The sequence below is a fragment of the Musa acuminata genome, chromosome BXJ2-3 (genome assembly GCF_036884655.1).
Source record: "Musa acuminata AAA Group cultivar baxijiao chromosome BXJ2-3, Cavendish_Baxijiao_AAA, whole genome shotgun sequence".
Lineage (NCBI taxonomy): Eukaryota > Viridiplantae > Streptophyta > Magnoliopsida > Zingiberales > Musaceae > Musa > Musa acuminata.
Genome location: NC_088340.1, coordinates 26853481 through 26875887, shown reverse-complemented (window position 1 = coordinate 26875887; position 22407 = coordinate 26853481).

Sequence of the window (22407 nt, the reverse complement as noted above, 5' to 3'; positions counted from 1 at the left end):
CGAGCGAGACTGGGCGGTGCAACCTCCCCTGACAGTAGGTGGCACCGCTTGAGCTCAGTCTTCGAGCTCTACCAAGTGGTGCAACCGCCTCAGTCAGGAGGTGCAATCGCTTAAGCTCGGTCTTCGAGCTCTGTCAGGAGGTGCAACCGCCCTTGACAGGAGGTAGCACCGCCCAGAGGCTCAGTCTTCGAGCTCTGCTAGGCGGTGCAACCGCTCCAGTCAGGAGGTGCAACCGCCTGATCCTGGAATTCCGGGAATTGACAGTTTTGAGCTCCAAATTTGAACTGGGTTGGGGCCTATAAATACCCCACCCATTCAGCACTGAAAGCACAAGAACTTACACCGAAATCTTGATCTTTTTCTGTGATTCTTAGAGCTCAAAATTGTTGTAAAGGCCAAAAGTTCTTCTCCTTCTGTTCTTCCAAGTTCTGAGTTGTAAAGAGAGGAGAGAAAATTCTGTAAGGGTTGTCTCCTAAGCCCGTCAAAAGGAGTGAAACTGTAAAAGGGTGGTTGGCCTTCGCCTATTGAAGGAAGGCCTCTAGTTGACGTCGGTGACCTCGTCGGTGGAGGAAGCCAAAAGTGGAGTAGGTCAAGATTGACCGAACCACTCTAAATCTCGGTTTGCATTTACTTTGAGCATATTATCTTTACTTCAAACCTCCTCTAAAGCTTACTACTTTCTGCGCATATACGATCCGGTTTCAAGCTTTGCACTTTCCGAATCAGCGTTTAGACGTAAATCTGTTTTTTTGTATGATCATCATATTTCAATTTGCGTTTACGTTTTGATTTCTATCTTAACTGCAAACTGCCTTTATATCCTTGCCTAAGCTGCATCTCGTCTAATCAAAGTGTTTTACGAATTAGCATTTAGATGTAAATCAGTTTCTTCGTACGAACGTTGTATTTCAGTTTGCGCTTATATTCTGGTTTGCATCATAACTGCAAACTGCCTTCATAGATTGACTTTAACGTCATCTCGCTTGATCTTAAGTTAAAGTAATCTTAGAATCGGCTTTCACACCTAAATCGTTTTTATCGTTCGAACGTTTTTTTTTTATCGTCGAAAGATTTTCGCTGCACTAATTCACCCCCCCCCTCTTAGTGCTCTTGATCCTAATAGTAATATGACCAGCTGTAAGATCTTTTTCCGATAAGGACCTTTTATTTTGTAGTCTGTTCCATTGTTGAAGCGTGATGGATATATGAGAAATTGTCTGTTTGGTGAAGGTACGTGTTAGGATCATTTTTTTGAGCTTTTGAATAATGTTTATTGTCTGTTTAGTTCAGTTGTTTATTGAGTTTGTTTAGTTCAGTTAGAGTCAGGTAGAGGTTTATTTAATATTTATTTTTATTAGAGTCCAAATCCTGGTAGACTTTGGGTGAAACTCTATAAATAGTGATGTAACCGTTTCTCTTGGCAAACAATGAAGGAAATATTATTTAGTCTTTTGAAAAAACCCTAGGAGGTCGATTCCCTCGAAGTGATCAAGGAGGTCGATCCCCTCGAAGTAATCAAGGAGGTCGATCCCCTCGAAGTGATCAAGGAGGCAGCGGTGATCATCAAAGAAAAAAAAAAAGAAGAAAAAACGAAGAGAGGAAGAAGAAGTCGTAGTCACACACCCCTGCTTCCCCTGCTTTCGGCCAGCCCACTCGCCGCCGTTGCTCTTCGGCCAGCGACCGACTCTGCCTCGCTTCCCAGCTAGAGTCCACTACCGCCCGTCGCCTCCCACCCGAGCCACCACCACTATCTCCTTCTCTATCGTCGCCCGCCTCCCCTTGGGTCGCAGTCGCTCGACCTCCCCTCCTCGGCGATCGTTGGTGACGCTACTCCTAATCGCGCCACCACCGTTGCTCGCCTCCCCTTGGGTCGCAGCCACAATTGCTCGACCTCCCCTCCTCGGTGATTATTGGTGACACTGCTCCCAACCGCGCCACCACCGCTGCCTCCTCCACCATCGCCCACCTCCCCTTAGGTCGTAGCCATAGCCGCTTGACCTCCCCTCCTTGTGGCGACCAAAATAGGGCAACCGAGAAAGGGTCGTCGTCGCTATTTTCGGCCAGTGGACCACCCCCTGACAGCGCCCCTTTGCTGCTCCTCGCCCTCGATAACCTTGCTCCCAATCGCACCACCACTACCGCCTCTCAACCCCTGCAACAACCTTTCCTTCTATGATGCGACAGAAACATAGCTCCCTTTGTTGGCTTAGCCCCCTATCGATCCTTGTCGCGACCCTCACTACCTCCTTCTCCACCGCCGTCGCTGCTTCCCAGTCTATCATGGCCTTAGCTAGAATTGCCTAAGGCGTGAGACACCCTTGCGGCCAAGACACAAACTTAGCTTGCATTGCCTAAGTCGCGAGGCACCCGTGCAGCAAAGATGCGAACTTAGCTTACGTTGCCTAAGTCGCGCTTCCCCCTTGCGATTTGCATCCGCAAAGATTAGCCCACTTGCAACCTCTCGCAGGTCCTGAAGGACCTGTAAAGAGAAAGTTGATTAGTTCGAAAAATGAGTGACGGACTAATCAAATGTCGACGCCCTCATCGACGCTTGTTGATAGTTGTTGATGATTGCTTCTTCATGTCGTAGGTCATCTTCAGGCTCCCAACTGACTTCAGTTTGGGGAAGCTTTCGCCACTTCACCAAGTACTCGGTTTGCTCAGCTCCAGTGGGTAGCTTTATCTTGCGGTCTGCTAGAATGGTTTCAACTCGCTTCTCGTAGGAGGCTGTGGTGAGGGGTAACAAAGTTGAAACACTTCGGGAAGCATCTTGCGGATCCGAGTGGTAGGCTTTCAAGTTGCTAGCGTGAAGAACATTATGAATTTTGAACCACGCCGACAGCTGCAACTTATAGGAGACATTACTCACCCTACTGATAATTGGGAAGGACCCTTCATACTTGCGCACCAATCCTTTATGTACTTTATTCCTAAAGAATTGGAGTGATGCTGGTTGGAGCTTGACCAACACCAAATCGTCGATCTTGAACTCTTGCGGTCGCGTTCCCAAGTCGGCCCACTTCTTCATTCTTTTTGTCGCCTTCTCCAAGGAAGCCCGCGCAATATCTGTATTTTGGTGCCACTCCCTTGCGAAGTGGTAGGCTGATGGACTACTCCTAGTATACCCAATTACCATGGTGTGAGGAGTTGACGGTTGTTGCCCTGTAATGATCTCGAAGGGGCTCTTGTTGGACGCAGAGCTCCGCTGCAAGTTATAGGAGAATTGGGCAATGTCCAACAACTTCACTCAATCTCGTTGTTTGGCACTCTCGTAGTGCCGAAGATATTACTCTAGGAGCGAGTTTATCCCTTCAGTTTGGTCATTCGTCTAGGGGCGGAGACTTATGGAGAAGTATAACTTCGACCCCAACAATTTGAATAGCTCGATCCAAAATCGTCCCAAGAATCGAGCGTCTCGATCACTGATGATATTGTGCGGGACTCCCCAATACTTCACCACATCCTTCATCATCAGCTTGGTCGCCTCTTCTGCTGAACAGTGTAGGGGAGCAGCAATGAAAGTTGCATACTTAGAAAATCGATCGACCACCACGAGTATCGATCCGAGTCTCCCTACTACGGGCAAGCTTTATATGAAGTCCAAGGAAATACTCTCCCACGGCCTTTTTGGTACGGGCAATGACTTCAAAAGTCCCACCGACTTTCGTTGCTCTACCTTGTCTTGTTGGCAAGTGAGACATGTTCGAACATGTTCCTCCACATCAATCCCCATCTTCGGTCAATATAAGGCCCTCTCCACGAGAGCCAAGGTTCTATGAATGCCTGGATGTTCAGCCCAAAGGGAATCGTGACACTCTCTTAAGAGTTCACGTCTCAGATTGTCCACTCGAGGAACATAGACCCTATTCCCTTTGGTGTAAACGAGTCCCTCTTGGACCCAAAACCATCGTGTCTTGCCTTCTTTAATGAGCTGTATCAGGGCTTCTGCTTGGGGATCGCTGTATAGTCCATCCCTGATCTTGGAAAGGAAGTTGGAGTGCAACTGACTTGCTTGGCCTTTGCCCTCCAATTATACGACATTCATGCGCTCCACTTTCCGACTCAATGCATCGGCCACGACAATCGCCTTTCCGGGCTTATACTCCATTACCATATCAAACTCTGCTAGGAAGTCCTGCCATCGTGCCTGCTTTGGGGAGAGTTTCTTCTAAGTTTGGAAATAACTCAAAGCGATGTTATTTGTCCTTAGTACAAATCACGATCTAAGAAGGTAGTGTCGCCAAACTCGTAGATAGTGGATCACCGTAGTCATCTCCTTTTCATGACCCTCCTACATGAGTATTCCCTTAATAACGAAGTCTGAAGCATCTGTATAGACTTCGTAGGGCTCCCCATAGTTTGACAATTTGAGCACTGGTTCTTCCTACTAGTCATAGGTGCCCAGCAAGCCAATCACGTGAGTGATGGCACGTGTGATTTGACACAAAATCTTTTTTTGCTTATTATATTTTGGCATTTATCACTTTATATTAACTATTGCATTTATGCATGTATACATTATGATGTCCTTGGATCTGTGCAATAGGAATTGGATCGTGATGAGATCACGATAATGAGATCGATTCACCTTTAAACACATCATAAATAATCCCGGTCATAGGTTATTCGAGAGGGACATTGTGATAACCGGACAGACTAGTGTGCTATATACCCGTCCATATGATGGATGTAGCTGGTCTCATAGCTGCTCGTGTAGGGACACTAGGGATACAATACATGTGCTCATTGAGAATGAGTTCACTGATTAATCCGCTTACGGAATGCTGGATGGTTGATGATGCCTTATTGTTAGACAGCAATTCCGTAGTCCTGGTGGTGTATCTGGTCCTTAGACTTGAGACACCAAGGATGTTCTATATGAGTGCTTCACTCTTTGATACCAGACTTATAGGTTTGGCTGTCCCAAATCTAGTACAGTTGGTCATTGGGAGTGACAGTCGACCTTACGAGGGCTATTGAGTATCGATAGAGGATCATCTACTCTTGGCATCATAAGAGGAATATCCCATGTGTTCTTGCTTAGACAAATCCCTGGCCAGGGTCATTCAGGTTGAGAGAGAAAGAGTTCTTCGGGAGAATTCGATTAGAGCGAGACTCAAGTAGAAACCGTATAGGTCTGGCAGCACCATGCTCAATATACGGTCTCTGGGATATTAAATGGATGAGGGACTATAGGTATACGGTAACTGAGGACAGACAGATCCAATGGATTGGATTCCCCTATATCGTTTGGGGACTATGGCGTAGTGGCCTAGTACGTCCGCAGTTGATGAGTCGAGTGAATTATTATAGAGATAATAATTCACTAAGTTAGACGGAGTTCTAACAGGTATGACTCATGGACAACTCGATATTGGGCCTAGAGGGTCACACACATATGGTAAGCATTGCGATGAGTAGAGGTTCGGATATGAGATATCCGTCGGAGCCCCTATCTTATTAGATATCCAATAAGCCCCTGAAGTATTGGATCCCATGGACGAGATCTAATAAGATCCCATGAAAGATTATTGGATAGAGATCCACCAATCTAAAAGGCTTAAGTAATTGGATGCATATTCAATACCCACTAGGGGAGGATCCATTAGGTTTTGACAGGGGACCTCTATAAATAGGAGGGATTCAGAGCCTCATAGGCTAGACCTTTTGTTTGCCTCTCCTATTCTCCTCCCCCTCTCCACCTCACAGTAGGCCTGGAGTTTGGAGGAGCATCGTCGCAGCCCTGATGTATGGATCACCACTAGAGAGGAGGACGCTTGATCTCCTTCACCCTCTCCTAAAGATCTACAAGGAAACAAGGATATACAATCTCCCTAGGTAACACAATCTACTCTATACGCAGTTTTAAGTTTTGCGGATTTTGCGCACCAATCTTTTCACGACAACAAACATCTCTTTGAGAATAGGAGATTTTGTTTTCTTGTACTTCTGCTGCACATGTGATGTCGCCCCCAGATTTCCCAACAATGGTATCAGAGCTAGATTATTCGTGCGAAATATTGATTTTAAACTGCGTGTGTTATGTTTAGGAAGAATTTTGATGTCAAAAATCATTGACGCAAAAATAAGGAAGGGCATCAACAATTGCTCCCCTCGATCTACATGCCTACAGCCACCTACAACGGCAGCCGTAGCTAGACAGCATAGTGCCGACGCATGCGCAAGCGCTGTGCCTGCAGTAGTCGGCCGGCGGCCTGCTTCCAGCATGCTGTGCCTGCGGTTGCTTCTCCCGTGGGGTGAGGCGCCATAGGGCAGCGGCGCTTGCCGTCGCTGCTCCCGAGGGCGAAACTCCCCCTAGGGGTGGCCGCTCGACTGGATAGCACCGCTTGCGGGTGCTGCCCCGCGGGCCGAACCGCCCGCAGAGGCGGCGGTGCTTGCGGGGGCGCCCACCTGTAGGGGTAGCGCCGCTAGCGGGCGTGCCACCCGTAGGCGAGGGCAGCGCCCCGCCCTCCGCCGCATAGCCTACGGCCAGTAGGGTGGCGACGGCGACGGCAACAGCAACAAGGGAAAAGGAGAAAGGGGCTTATGGTTTTGGGCAAAAAGATAGTTTTACCCCTGTGAATTTGAGAAAATCCAGTTTCTATCTTTTGTCCAAATTATAAAAATACCCTTAGGAATTCAAAAATTCCCTATATGTCCCTGATTTTAGAAAATATTAATTAATTAAAAAGTTTAGTTGATTATTATTTTTATCATTATCTAGTAGTCCTACATGATTATGATTATTTATACATGTGATGTATGATGTGTGGACGGATGATCATGGACCGTGTGATGTGTGTACTTGTGATTATTATTATTGGGGTCTGCGAGTCTCCATTATATTTCTCATTTATTGTCGGGCCTACGTGCCTATGATTAAGTTGTAATCATATGAGAAGGCACAGCGGGAGCGTGGATGCGATAGCGGGACCCACGAGACGGGCGATTGCGATGCATGAAGATGCATCGAGATGTCGACGGAATCGACGAGGATGAGATGGACGATCACAGGACATAAAGATGCATCGTTGCGCATATAGATCTTGATGTGAGTGATCAGGCCTACTGGCTCGGGTTTAATCACATTAGGTTGTGGTCCATGATCATCTTGTGTGATTGCTTATACACATACTAGAAATGTATATATATTTACATGCGATGTAGATATATATTAAATATATATATGTGTGACATGTCATATTAGGGGACCAAATCATACAAACATCTCTCTCGATAATATTATGTCGGTAAACGTGAGACAATTAGATTGACTCACGTGGCCTTCCATCGTTATAGGTAGGAACCGATTTTCGGTGTAGGTTGAGTTGGTCGAGTCCCTCGAGGCTCACCTATATCGCGACTCGCTATCTTGCTTACGACATAGAGATGTCACCGGTGACCTGAGGACATGGTATGCTTGGTCAAGTCCCTCGAGGGTATATCATCAAATCATACTCATTTTGTAACGAAGGTGTTGACTTAACTGAGCATCATGGTTAGTCGAGTCCCTTGAGACTATGATGATTCGGAGGTCGAACAAGACGGGAATCACAAGGAGTTGTGATCGGCAAGAGTTGCTTACCTTTTGGGCTTAGTGTGATTGGTCGAGTCCCTCGAGGTTACACTAAGACGCTGATTGGATCCTGATCCCCACTAGAAGTCTGCTGGAGACTTCCGTTTCATGTGCTGAGGGTGTCGCGTGACTCGCTAGTAAAATAGTGGGAGCATATTAAGATAGAAGTCAATATCTTGATAGTTTATTTCTTGTAAAAACTATATGTTATTCATTTTTGCTGCATCTTTATTTTTAGAAAATATCGCTTTTAAATCCCTTACGTGGCATACTTGATGTCAACCGCCTCACTGGTCCAAATTATATGGATTGGCTCCACAACTTGAGAATTGTTCTCACGATGGAGAAAATCGTGTACGTCCTTGATACAGTGATGCCTACGCCCAAGAAAGGGGTAAGGAGAATGAGATTGCTCGTTACGTGAAGTACATTGATGACTCCACTCTTGCTCAGTGCTATATGTTGGGCTCTATGACTCCTGAGTTACAGAGACAATATGAAAAGATGGATGCCAAATCCATTCTCTTACATGTCCGCAAATTGTTTGAGGAACAGGGAAGGACTCAACGATATGAGATATCCAAGAGCCTCTTCTGCGCTAGGCTGACTAAGGGGACACTAGTTCAGAACCATGTCCTAAAAATGATTAAGTGGATAAAGAAACTCACAATTCTAGGAATGGTCCTAGAGGATAACTTGTGTGTGGATATTATGCTTCAATCCCTACCAGATTCTTTTTCACAGTTCATAATGAATTTTAATATGAACAAGCTTGAGGCGACTCTCTTAGAGGTCCTCAATATGTTGAGGGAGGCAGAGAGTACTATTAAGAAAGAGAAGCCAGTTCTCTACACTAGTGAGACCAGAAAGAAAAGGAAAGCAGAAAAGTCCCTTAAGAAGGGAAAGGACAAGGGCAGACCAGGTAAAGCAAAGGTTGCTAAGAAAGACCCAACAAAGGAAAAAGGCCAATGCTTCCATTGTGGCAAAGATGGGCACTAGAAGAGGAATTGCAAAGAGTACCTTGTAGAAAGGGTGAAACAAAAGTTTGGTGAAGCTTTAGGTACATTCATGATCAGTCTCCATTTGTCAGACTCTTATGATAACACATGAGTATTGGATACCGGTAGTGCTTATCATATATGCAATTCGTTGTAGGTTCTAGCAAGGCCTAGGAGATAGAGAGAGGCGAGATGGACCTCAAGATAGGTAATGGAGCAAAAGTTACTGTAGTAGCTGTTGGCGAGGTCGCCCTACATCTGCCTGGTGGAGCTTTTATTACATTAGATGCATGTTATTTTGTTCCTTCTATTATCAAAAATATTATCTCCATTTCATGTTTGATAGTTAGTGGATATAAATTAGTTTTTGAGAACAATGGTTGTTCGATATTATTAGATGATGAGATCATCACGAAAGGAATATTGCATAATGATTTATTTATACTAGACACTACTCCACATATCATGAATGTAAGTGTGTCCAAGAGGAAACGAGATGAGATGAACAGTGCATACTTGTGGCATTGTAGGCTATAGGTCACATCCATGAAGAAACGATTCAAAAATTACTAAATGATGGATATCTAGATCCATTCGACTATGAGTCATATGCAACTGTGAGCCTTGCCTTCGTGGAAAACTGACCAACTCTCCATTTAGTGGAACTGGAGAGAGAGCCACTGAGCTGTTGGAACTCATACATAGTGATGTATGTGGACCCATGTCAACTCATGCCATTGGGGGTTACTCCTATTTCATGAAGTATAAGTCCGAGGCCTGGATATATGTACTTAATGAAGTACAAGTCCGAGGCCTTTGAGAAATTCAGAGAGTATAAGAATGAGGTGGAGAACCAGACTGGAAAGAGTATTAAGACTCTTCGATCAGATCGAGGAGGTGAGTACTTAAGTACAGAGTTTACTTAGTTCCTCAAGGACCATGGGATATTATCCCAATGGATACCTCTTTATACACCTCAGCTCAATGGTGTCTCTGAAAGGAGAAATCGTACGCTATTAGATATGGTTCGGTCCATGATGAGTTTCGTTGACCTACCTATCTCATTCTAGAGATATGTCCTAGAGACCGCAGCTTACCTTCTGAACAGAGTTCCAGCTAAGTCGGTAGTGTCTACACCATATGAGATATGGAAAGGGAAGAAGCCCAATCTTAAGGTTGTTAAGATTTAGGGCTACCCTACCCATGTTAAAAGACACAACCCCGATAAGTTATAATCGAAGACAGAGCGATGCAAATTTGTGGGATACCCCAAGGAAACTTGTGGGTATTATTTCTATCATCTCGAGGACCAAAAGGTCTTTATAGCCAGGAGAGTAGTGTTTCTTGAGAAGGAACACATTCTTGACGGAGATAGTGGGAGCATGATAGAGTTGAGCGAGGTTGGAGAACCAAGCTCAAGCACCACTCTACAGCCCGAGTCTGTTTAGGTACCTAATACACAAGTTTCAACTTTACATAGGTCTGGCAGAGTATCCCATCCTCCTGAGAGATATGTGGGATATATTAGAGGAAAGGATGTTGAGGATATTGATCCTCAAACCTACGAGGAGGCTATTATGAGTATAGACTCCGGGAAATGATAAGAAGCCATGAATTCTGAGATAGATTCCATATACTTCAACAAGGTTTGAAACCTAGTTGATGCGCCCGAGGGTATTGTACCCATCGGTTATAAGTGGATCTTTAAGAAAAAGATCGGAGTAGATGGAAAGATAGAGACCTATAAAGCAAGGCTAGAGGCTAAGGGGTATCGTGAAAGGCAAGGTGTTGACTATGACAAAACCTTCTCACCCGTAGTAATGCTAAAATCCATTTGAATTCTATTAGCTATTGTAGCGTATTATGATTATAAGATCTGGCAAATGGATGTGAAAACTGTATTCCTCAATGGGAACCTCAAGGAGGAGGTGTATATGATACAACTTGAGGGATTCGTGTCCAGGAACTGCCCAGATAAGGTGTACAGGTTATTTAGATCCATTATAGACTAAAGCAAGCTTCCCGAAGTTGAATATAAGATTTGATGAGGCAATTAGATCTTATGACTTCATTAAGAACGAAGATGAGCATTGTGTATACAAGAAGGTAAGTGGGAGCGCTATCACCTTTTTGGTGTTATATGTGGATGACATCCTGATCATTGGGAATGACGTAGGAATGCTATCCATAGTAAAGGCTTGGTTATCTAGACACTTCTCCATGAAGGACTTAGGGGAAGTATCCTATATCTTGGGGATTAGAATCTATAGAGATAGATCCAAGAGAATGCTTGGCTTGTCCCAATCTAGGTACATAGAAACCATTGTCAAAAGGTTTGGCATGGAAAATTCCAAGAGAGGTCTCATACCGATGAGACATGGGATATCGCTTTCTACAAGTATGTCCCCAAAGACTCCAGAAGTAAGGGCAAACATGGATATGATACCTTATGCCTCAGCAATAGGGTCTATCATGTATGTCATGCTATGTACTAGGCCTGATATAGCGCATGCTCTGAGTGTCACGAGCATGTATCAGGCGGATCCAGGCTTGGAGCACTGGAAAGTAGTAAAGTGTATCCTTAAGTACTTGAGAAGGACTAAGAATCTTTTACTAGTATATGGAGATAGTAGCCTTAAGGTTGAAGGCTACACAGACTTAAGTTTTCAATCTGATGTCGATGATAGCAAGTCGAATTCGGGGTACGTGTATACCTTGAATGGAGGAGCAATGTGCTGGAAGAGTTCCAAACAAGATAATACTATTGACTTGACCATAGTGGCAGAGTACATTTCTGCATCAGATGCAGCAAAGGAGGGAGTCTAGTTGAAGAAGTTCATCACAGATTTGAGAGTCGTGCCGGGTAGCGAGGAGCCGATCTCCTTATATTGCAACAACAACGAGGCGATTACTCAAGCGAAGGAACCTAGGTCTCATCAGAAATCTAAGCATGTTCTGAGGAGGTTTCACCTTATCAGAGAGATCATAACCCGAGGAGATGTAGCAGTGGAAAGAGTTCCATCCGAAGATAACATTGCATATCCACTGACAAAGCCATTGTCTCAGATTGTCTTTGAGTATCATAAGGGTCTGATGGGGATCAGACACACAGGTGATTGATTTTAGGTCAAGTGGGAGATTACTAGTCATAGGTGCCCAATAAGCCAATCACGTGAGTGATGACATATGTGACTTGACACAGAATCTTTTTTTGCTTATTATATTTTGGTATTTATCACTTTATATTAACTATTGCATATATGCATGTATATATTGTGATGTCCTTGGATCGTGATGAGATCACGATAATGAGTGAATAATTCCGGTCATAGGTTACTCGAGAAGGACATCGTGATAACCGGACATACTAGTGTGCTGTATACCTGTCCATACGATGGATGCAGCTGGTCTCATAACTGCTCGTGTGGGGGCACTAGGGATACAGTACATGTGCTCATTGAAGAATGAGTTCACTGATTGATCCACTTACGAGATGCTGGATGGTTGATGATGCCTTATTGTTAGACAATAATTTCGTAGTCCTAGTGGTGTATCTGGTCCTTAGACTTTAGACACCAAGGATGTCCTATATGAGTGCTCCACTCTTTGATACCAGACTTATAGGTTTGGCTATCCCAGATCTAGTATAGCTGGTCATTATGAGTGGCAGTCGACCTTACGAGGGCTATTGAGTGTCGATAGAGGATCATCCACTCTTGGCATCATAAAAGTAATATCCCATGTGTTCTTACTCAAACAAATCCCTAGCCAGGGTCATTCGAGTTAAGAGAGAAAGAGTTCTCCGAGAGAATCCGATTAGAGCGAGACTTGAGCAGAAACCATATGGGTCTGACAGCATCATGCTCTACATACGATCTCTAGGATATTAAATGGATGAGGGACTATAGGTATACGGTAACTGAGGACAGACATATCTAATGGATTGGATAATGGATTGGATTCTCCTATTTCGTTTGGGGACTACGGCGTAGTGGCCTAGTACGTCCGTAGTTGATGAGTCGAGTGAATTATTATAGAGATAATAATTCACTAAATTAGAAGGAGTTCTGACAGGTATGACTCACGGTCAGCTCGATATTGGGCCTAGAGGGTCACACACATATGGTAGGCATTGCGATGAGTAGAGGTTCGGATATGAGATATCTGCCGGAGCTCCTATCTTATTGGATATCCAAAAAACTCCTGAATTATTGGATCCCATAGATGAGATCCAATAAGAGCCCATGAGAGATTATTGGATAGAGATCCACTAATCTAAAAGGCTTGGGTAATTAGATGCAGATCCAATACCCACTAGGGGAGGATCCATTAGGTTTTGACAGGGGGCCTCTATATATAGGAGGGATTCAGAGCCTCATAGGCTAGAGCCTTTGCTTGCCTCTCCTATTCTCCTCCCCCTCTCCACCTCAGAGCAGGCCTAGAGTTTTGAGGAGCGTCATCGCAGCCCTACTATGTAGATCACCGCTAGAGAGGAGGATGCTTAACCTCCTTCACCCTCTCCTAAAGATCTGTAAGGAAACAAGGATATACGATCTCCCTAGGTAACACAATCTACTCTATACGCAGTTTTAAGTTTCACGGATTTTGCGCACCAATCTTTGCACGACGACAAATATCTCTTTGGGAATAGAAGATTTTGTTTTTTTGTACTTCCTCTACGCATGTGATGTCGCCCCCAGATTTCCCAACACTTCCAACACAACAGCCTTCAGATCTTGGAATGTAATTTCACATTTATTAGACCACCTCTAAGGATGCTCCTTCTTCAGCAACTCCGTCAGTGGAGTTGCACGCTTCGAATACCCCGCTATGAAGCATCGATAGTAGTTGACGAAGCCAAGGAAGGATCTCAACTCTGGCACCTTCTTTGGAGTTCGCCATTCCGCAACCGCTTGAACCTTCGATTTGTCCATCTGAATGGAGCCATTACCGATTCGATGCCCCAAGAATAAGATCTCCGTTTGAGCAAAGTAGCATTTCTCCCATTTCATGAACAAAGTGTTCTCCCTGAGAACCTTGAAGATTGTTCGAAGGTTCTTGACATGCTCCTCGAGCGTTTAACTGTAGACGATGATATCGTTTAAGTAGACGACCACGAACTTATCGAAATACTCCTTGAATAGCTGGTTTGTGAGAGTACAGAACATGGCTAGAGCATTGGTTAAGTCGAAAGGCATCACTAAGAACTCAAATGCTCCATACCTGGTCACACAGGTAGTCTTCGCTTCGTCGCCTTCAGCAATGCGCACCTGCCAATATCCTGATCGAAGGTCGAGTTTTAAGAAATACTTGGCTTTGCCCAACTGGTCGAACAAGTCCGCAATGAGTGGGATGGGATACTTGTTCTTTGTCGTTATTTTGTTGAGGGCTCGGTAATCAATGCATAGTCGGAGGCTCCCATCTTGTTTCTTTTGGAAGAGAACTGAAGTTCCGAATGGTGCTTTAGAGCTGCGAATGAGACCACTGCTTAGTAGTTCACCTAACTGCTTTTTGAGTTCTGCCAACTCTAGTAGGGGCTTATAGTAGGGTGGTCTCACTGGAGGCTTCACTCTTGGCTCCAGCTCGATGTTATGATCCACGCCTCTGCATGGCGGAAGAGTCTTCTAGGACACTCGTCACCACAGTAGGTTCATGACGCCATTGAACTCTTTTAGGACACTCGTCACCATAGTAGGTTCATGAATGACCTTCTTGTCGAGTGGCTCTAGCTTCATAGCAGCCACGAATGTCAGTTCACCTTTTCGTACCCCTTTCTTCAGTTGTAATGCCGATATATGTTGGGGTTCCTTGGTTCCCCTCCGAGAGACAGGAACCACAGAGGGGTCGTCACCTCCCATCACACATAGGGAGTTAAGGAACGATATTGACACTAACTTCGTCGCATGCATAAATTCCATTCCAAGAATCACTTGGAAGTCATCTAGTGGCACCACTATCATGTTTGTGCTCCTGCTCCATGTTCCGATCTTGATGGGAACTCCCTTTGCCAACCCAGAGATTCGCCTAGCCTCCAAGTTCACCGCCTTCATTCGACTCGGGCTCTTCTCCAAGATCAGCCCAAGTCGCTTTGCTTTTCGATCGGTAATAAAATTGTGGATAGCGCTTGTGTCCACCATTGCATGGGTTGTTTGGCCATTGAGCTTAATGTCTACGTACATCAGCTCGCCACTTCCTGATTTTTATAGCGTTCAACAAACACATTACTTCCATCTGGGGTCCTTGCGACTACTCATCATCACTACTGGATTCAGAACTACTCAAACTAAGAGTGACAGCCTTGCCCTTGTCCGATTTGGGGGGATTGATGGAAGTTGTTAAAGCATTGAGTGCCTATTTTTGTGGGCACTCCTGTTAAATCTCGGATTTTGATGATGAAGTTAATTGTCATTTGTTGATCTAATCTATATGTTGAGAAAAGTGTGCAGGATTAACTACAATGGCAATAAGACATGCCGTAGGTGTTATGTTGGAGTCAAGACCAAAATCACATTGGGAGTTCGAGAGTTCGTCGGAAGTCCGGACGTTCATCGGAATTCTGCGGGAACCGACCGAGAAGTCCAGGAGCTTGCCATAGAAGCTCGTCGGAACTTGCCAAGAAGATCATTGCAAAGTCCAGGAGCTTGCCGAGAGTCCATCGGAGCATTGCCGAGGGTTCATCGGATGTTTGTCGGAAGTTCGCCGGAAGCTCGCCGGAAGAAATGATTGACGCACCGGAACACGAATTGTAGTAATGATGTCTTAATTGTCATAGTTAGAGTATAGATTAAGTTAGGATTGGGAGGTGATCCCACTAACTTAATCAGGAGCCAACTGGGCCCTTAACAGACCCAAATTGGGCCGAATGGAACAGCTCATTCGGCCCTTGAAATTTTGGCCGGTGGTGGCACCGCTAGGGCCGACGGTGGCACCACCGGGAGACTCGGTCTCCCAAGATTTCTGGGCAGTGGTATCGCCCCTGTTAGGTGGTGGTACTGCCTAAGCTCGGTCTTTGAGCACTGTTAGGCGGTAGTACTGTTAGGATCGAGAGCACTAAGAGGGGGGGGTGAATTAGTGCAGCGGAAATTTTACAGCGATTAAAACCGAAAGCTACGTTCATTCGATAGAAACTATTATGATGCAAAAGCTGATTCACAGTTTGTATCTAAGTGCAGTTTGCGTCTAAGCGCAGATTGCGTCTAAGCGCAGTTTGCGTCTAAACACAGTTTGCGTCTAAGCGCAGTTTGCGTCTAAACACAGTTTGCGTCTAAGCGCAGTTTACGTCTAAACGCAGTTTGCGTCTAAACGCAGTTTGCGTCTAAGCGCAGTTTACGTCTAAACGCAGTTTGCGTCTAAACGTAGTTTGCGTCTAAACGCAGATGACAGTTTGCAGTTCTAAATGAAATCAAGACGTAAACGTAAACTGCACAGAACCTTGTTCGTAAAAGCGCAGAAGACAGTTTGTAGTTGTAAATGAAATCAAGACGTAAACGTAAATTTGCAGTTGTAAGTGAAATCAAGATGTAAACGTAAACTACACAGAACTCATTCGTAAAAGCGCAGAGAGATAGTTTGCAGTTTGTAGATGGAATCAAGACGTAAACGTAAACTGCACAGAATTCGTTCGTAAAAGCGCAAAGAGCAGTTTGCAGTTTGTAAATGGAATTAAGACGTGAACGTAAACTGCACAGAACTCGTTCGTAAAAGCGCAGAGAGCAGTAGCTATGTAGGAGGTTTGCAGTAATGATAAAGTGCTCAAAATAAACGCAAACCAGAGATTTAGAGTGGTTCGGTCAGTCTTGACCTACTCCACTTTTGGCTTCCTCCACCGATGAGGTTACCGACGTCAACTAGAGGCCTTCCTTCAATAGGCGAAGGCCAACTACCCTCTTACAGATTCACTCCTTTTGACGGGCTTAGGAGACAACCCTTACAGATGTTTTCTCTCCTCTCTTTACAACTCAAACTTGAAGAACAGAAGGAGGAGGAAAACTAGCAGTTTTGAGCTCTAAGAACCACTGAAAAGATCAAGATTTCGGGTAAGTTCTTTTTTTTTTTTGTGCTGAATGGGTGGGGTATTTATAGGCCCCAACCCAATTCAAATTTGGAGCTCAAAACGATTAAATCCCGGAATTCCGGGATCAGGCGGTTGCACCTCTTGACTGGAGAGGTTGCACCGCCTGGCAGAGCTCGAAGACTGAGCCCAGGCGGTGCCACCTCTTGATTGAGGCGGTTGCACCTCTCTGCCAGAGCTCGAAGACCGAGCTCAGGCGGTGCCACCTCTCTGTCAGGGAGGTTGCACCGCCTAGTCTTGCTCGAAGACTGAGCTCAGGCGGTGCCACCTCCTGGCTGGGGAGGTTGCACCGCCCAGTCTCGCTGGGAGGCTTAGCCCAGGCGGTGCCACCTCATGGCTAGGGCCGTGCCACCTCTTTCACTATTTCAGCTCACTTGGTTTGGCTCCAAACTTGGCCCAAACCAGTCCGAACTTGGGCCTAATTGGCCCCTACTTGGGTCATAGGATTAACACCTAATCCTAACCCTAATTAATGTGCTAACTATGATTTTAAAGACATTTTCTAAGCTATTACAAAGTCCGCAAGTCAAGACTTCTTCTGGCGAGCTTCCGGCAAACTTCCGGCGGTCTTCCGATGAACTCTCGGAAACCATTCTGCGGACTCCCGGCAAGCTCCTAGACTTCACGATTTGTTCTTAGCGAGTTCCAACAAGCTTCTTCGGCAAGCTCCGATCTTTCTCGGCGAGCTCCGCGAACTTCCAACGAACCTTCCGGCGAGCTTCAGAAAATCCTTCGGCAAGCTCCCAACTCATTCTCGGCTAGTTCCGGTAGCATTCCCGATGAACCTTCGAACTTCCGTCGAACTCTCGAACTTGCAACAAATCCTTCGCGCTTGACTCCGACACTTTGTTTTGCTTTATGTCTTCATCGTTATCATAGTTAATCCTGCACAATTAAAACAAAACTTCGATCGAGACAATTAATCCTAAGCAATTAACCAAGTTGTCCGGCATGTCATTGGTCCCTCGATGCTTCGTCTGATTCTTCGGCGCATCGTCCTCTCCTGCGACCGATTGCCCAATCGGCCAGTTGACTCCGCAACTCCGATATCCTTGGCACAATAACCGTTCTTCTTGGCCCGATGCCCGAGTCCACTGCCCGAAGCCTTCTGTCGATACGTCGACCGATCTACCGGCCCGACGTCCAATCTTTTGACATGTTCCTCCGGCACAACATGATTTTCCTGCTTTAATTGTCTCATCCTGATCAAAGCATCCTGCGTCACTCAAAACGCAGATTAAATCATAAACATATGTCAAGTAGTTTCATCATCAAAATACGAGATTCAACAATCTCCCCCTTTTTGATGATGACAACCACTTGATGACGGAGTTAAACTTAACTCCCGGAGTTTAAACAAACTCCCCCTATTAATATGCCATATTGATAGAAACTCTTAGATTCAAAAATCTAAGCAACATGTCATCATAAACGGAGTTAACCTTAACTCCCAGAGTTTAAACAAACTCCCCCTATCAATATGCCATATTGATAGAACCTTGAATTCAAACTGAATTCAAGTCATTGCAATATTCATCATGAATACTTGCAACACGTTATCATGATCTTATGCATAAACTTATGCATGTCATGTCATCAAATACTTCTCCCCCTTTGTCATCAACAAAAAGGAGAAGTACCACAATCAAGTGTTTGTGATATTGGTTCAACTTATTGCATGAAAAACATAATATCAAGTTTTATCATCATGCAGTTTTGAAGCCGAAAAATTTAGCAAATGTTACATCATGCTTAGAACATTCAAGCTATCAAGTTTTAGATATGCAAGTTTTACAGCATACAAGATAACACTTTTATAACATGCAAGCTAGCAAATTTTTACGATATGCAAGTTTTGCTTCTTGAGATAGGCAAGATAGCACTTTTGCAATTTTTGTTTGGCAAGCTTGTGATGTTCAAGATAACAAGCTCTTTCTTCTCTTTTGAGAAGTGTCATTTTTGCTTTCGTTGCAAAGTGCAAGCTAACAAAATGCCAAACTAGCAAGAGATAATGTTTTACATGAGGCAAGCAAACAATTTGGCAAGTGTTACATTTGCATATTCTCTTTAGATGTGCAAGAAAATAAACAAGTTTTTGTATTTTCTTGACATTTCAAGCTAGCAATTATCGGTGATGTTCAAGATAGCAATTTCTTCTTTTTTGTAATTTTTGCCTTTTTCTTGAATTGTGCTAGCAATCTATCTCCCCCTTTGTCATTGTCAAAAAGAAGGGAAAAACCCTTTACATCAATTTCTAAATTATGACAAAGGTAAGTAATCATTCTTATTTATGCATCATTATAGTTTCAATGCACAAATTCATTAACATTACATTTCATTTTTTTTTATGCATGATACCGAAAAATCAATCATCATCATGAGCATATCAAACATGATATTCAAGCATTCATGATATATCATTTTGGCAACATAATCATGGATATTCAAACGATGGTATCTAAATGTCAGAATTCATTACATCCTATTATGCATGATCATTGACTCCTCATTTGTATTTCATGCATTATTTCATTTCATCTCATAAGCAATATCAAGAAGAGTTATTGGATGATGAGATAAATATTTTATGAATACACGGAATATCATAAGTGTTTCATGTATTCATATTATCACATGATGCATATTATCATTTTTAAGATTCATAACATGAATAACGTTATTACTATTTCATCAAAATCAATTTCGAGATTCACACAATATCATGAAATCATTAATCTCGATAAGATGGGAAAAGCATTTTCTTTTTAAGTGATTCTTTTAGCACATCATAAAAAACTCATTCATAATTCAAGTGATTTACAAGATATCATAAATGAATTAATCACTTGTATTTCATCAAAATCGAGAACTCTAGAGATAGAAAATGATTGAAGCATTTAACATGATTGATGCATGATTCATATTTAAAGTGTATCTTATGTCGTAAATACGAATCAAGCATTTGTCAAATCTGAAATCATCCTCAAAATTATATTCAATAAATTCATGTATGACAAGCATAGATTTATTGAAAAATCAATAAGATAGAGGATTACATTTCAAGTGTTCATCAATTGTAGCATTTCATCATATGGTAAGATATCAATGCGTAAAACTGTGAAGCAAGATTTTGTTTGATATCTTGATACAGGGCATGATGTACACATTTCGAATATTTTAGCAAGTGTAGCATTGCATCACATGGTAAGATATCAGCTCGTATGATGTAAATTTTTGTTTGATATCTTGATACAGGGCATATAGCAATGATAGCAATCATATATTTCTTGGTGATACAAGCATGGGATAATCATAGCATAGTGTTTATAGCATCAATTCATATATTTCTCCCCTTTTTTTTTAAGTGTTTCATCTTAAGTGATCGATTTCATGTTAGCATGCCTTTTCATTTATGTCAAATGAAAACATGCATCAACGTTTAGGATCATAAAACCATCAATCACAAAAATCATCAAGTATAACTTTAAAATCTCATGCATAAAATCGTCAAATCATAGTATCAAAACTTTAATATTTTCATTGCAACATTAAGCAAGGTTTCATTGAACATCATTTTGAATGATTCTTAAAAATGCCTAAAACTTCTTTAGTTTTAATTTATATGATTGACTTTATAATAGAATGCTCAAATCTTTATTCTTATATCAAAATCATACATCATATTTAACAAATAAAGACAATGAAAAATATCAAGCCTTCTAGACAAAAGCCATGTATCGTCACTGAAAAGCAATATGAAAATCATCAAAATATACATTCTTGCTTCTCAAGCACATAAATAAGATTTAATCTCACTAGGTGTACAATCATTAGATTTCTATCTTGCATTAACATAAGACATGCAATTTTCATTTTCATTTTCAAAATTACAAGCATGATCATATATATATATATATATTTTTTTTTTTTTTAACATGTAATTTTTAAGAAAATTAATTCTAAACTAATACATTATGAAAGCATCAAGTAATTTCAAAATAAATTAGGGGGATTTCGATTACCTCATCATTGTAGGCTGTTAAGGCGTAGTTTGTCACCTTGCTTTTGTTGACTTTTTCTTCTTCGGAGGAGCTCGATTCATCCCAATTTTTGTTCTTGCGTTTAAAGCAAGTAGTTCGATTCTTTTTGCTTTTTAATTTTCGTTTTATTTGTAGTTTAAGTTCACCATCACTTGAGCTTATGCTCGAGTGGTCTTCAAATGTTCTATATCCCAAATCCTTCCTGTTCTTTGGAAGGTTGTTTTGTTCATCATTGTCCTCATCACTTGAGTCATCGCTCAAGTGGCATTCATTTGTCCAGAGTTCCAAATCCTTCCTGTTCTTTGGAAGGTGATTGTGTTCAACATGTTCATCATGTGCATTGTGCACCATTTCATATGTCATCAATGAACCAATTAGTTCTTCAAGTGGTAAGTTGTTTAGGTTTCTAGCTTCTTGAATAGCAGTTACTTTTGAATCCCAAGTTTTAGAAAGTGAGCGCAAAACTTTGTTAACGAGTTCAAAATCCGAAAAGCTTTTACCAAGTGATTTTAAACCATTGACGACATCCGTAAAACGGGTGTACATGTCAACAACGGTTTCGCTTGGTTTCATATGAAAAAGCTCGAAATCATGCAGTAAAACATTAACTTTCGAGTCTTTGACTCTACTAGTTCCCTCGTGCGTGATTTCAAGAGCGCGCCAAATATCGAAAGCCGTTTCGCACAAAGAAACCCGATTGAACTCATTTTTGTCCAAAGCGCAAAATAAGGCATTCATAGCCTTTGCGTTTAAAGAAAAATACTTCTTCTCTAAATCCGACCTTTCGTTCATCGGTTTAGAGGGAAGTTGAAAACCGTTTTCAACGATATTCCATAAATCCAGATTTAGAGAAATCAAGAAAACTCTCATTCGAGTTTTCCAATAAGTGTAGTCCAATCCGTTAAAGAACGGTGGACGAAAGACCGAAAAGCCCTCTTGAAGAGCCATTTCTCTCGGGTGTAAATCCGAAATGAGAAATACCCCGCTCTGATACCAATTGTTATGATCGAGAGCACTAAGAGGGGGGGGTGAATTAGTGCAGCGGAAATTTTACAGCGATTAAAACCGAAAGCTGCGTTCGTTCGATAGAAACTATTATGATGCAAAAGCTGATTCACAGTTTGTATCTAAGTGCAGTTTGCGTCTAAGCGCAGATTGCGTCTAAGCGCAGTTTGCGTCTAAACACAGTTTGCGTCTAAGCGCAGTTTGCGTCTAAACACAGTTTGCGTCTAAGCGCAGTTTACGTCTAAACGCAGTTTACGTCTAAACGCAATTTGCGTCTAAACGCAGTTTGCGTCTAAGCGCAGTTTACGTCTAAACGCAATTTGCGTCTAAACATAGTTTGCGTCTAAACGCAGATGATAGTTTGCAGTTCTAAATGAAATCAAGACGTAAACGTAAACTGCACAGAACCTTGTTCGTAAAAGCGCATAAGACAGTTTGTAGTTGTAAATGAAATCAAGACGTAAACGTAAACTGCACAGAACCTTGTTCGTAAAAAAGCGCAGAAGACAGTTTGCAGTTGTAAGTGAAATCAAGACGTAAACGTAAACTGCACAGAACTCATTCGTAAAAGCGTAGAGAGAGTTTGCAATTTGTAGATGGAATCAAGACGTAAACGTAAACTGCACAGAATTCGTTCGTAAAAGCGCAGAGAGCAGTTTGCAGTTTGTAAATGGAATTAAGACGTGAACGTAAACTGCACAGAACTCGTTCGTAAAA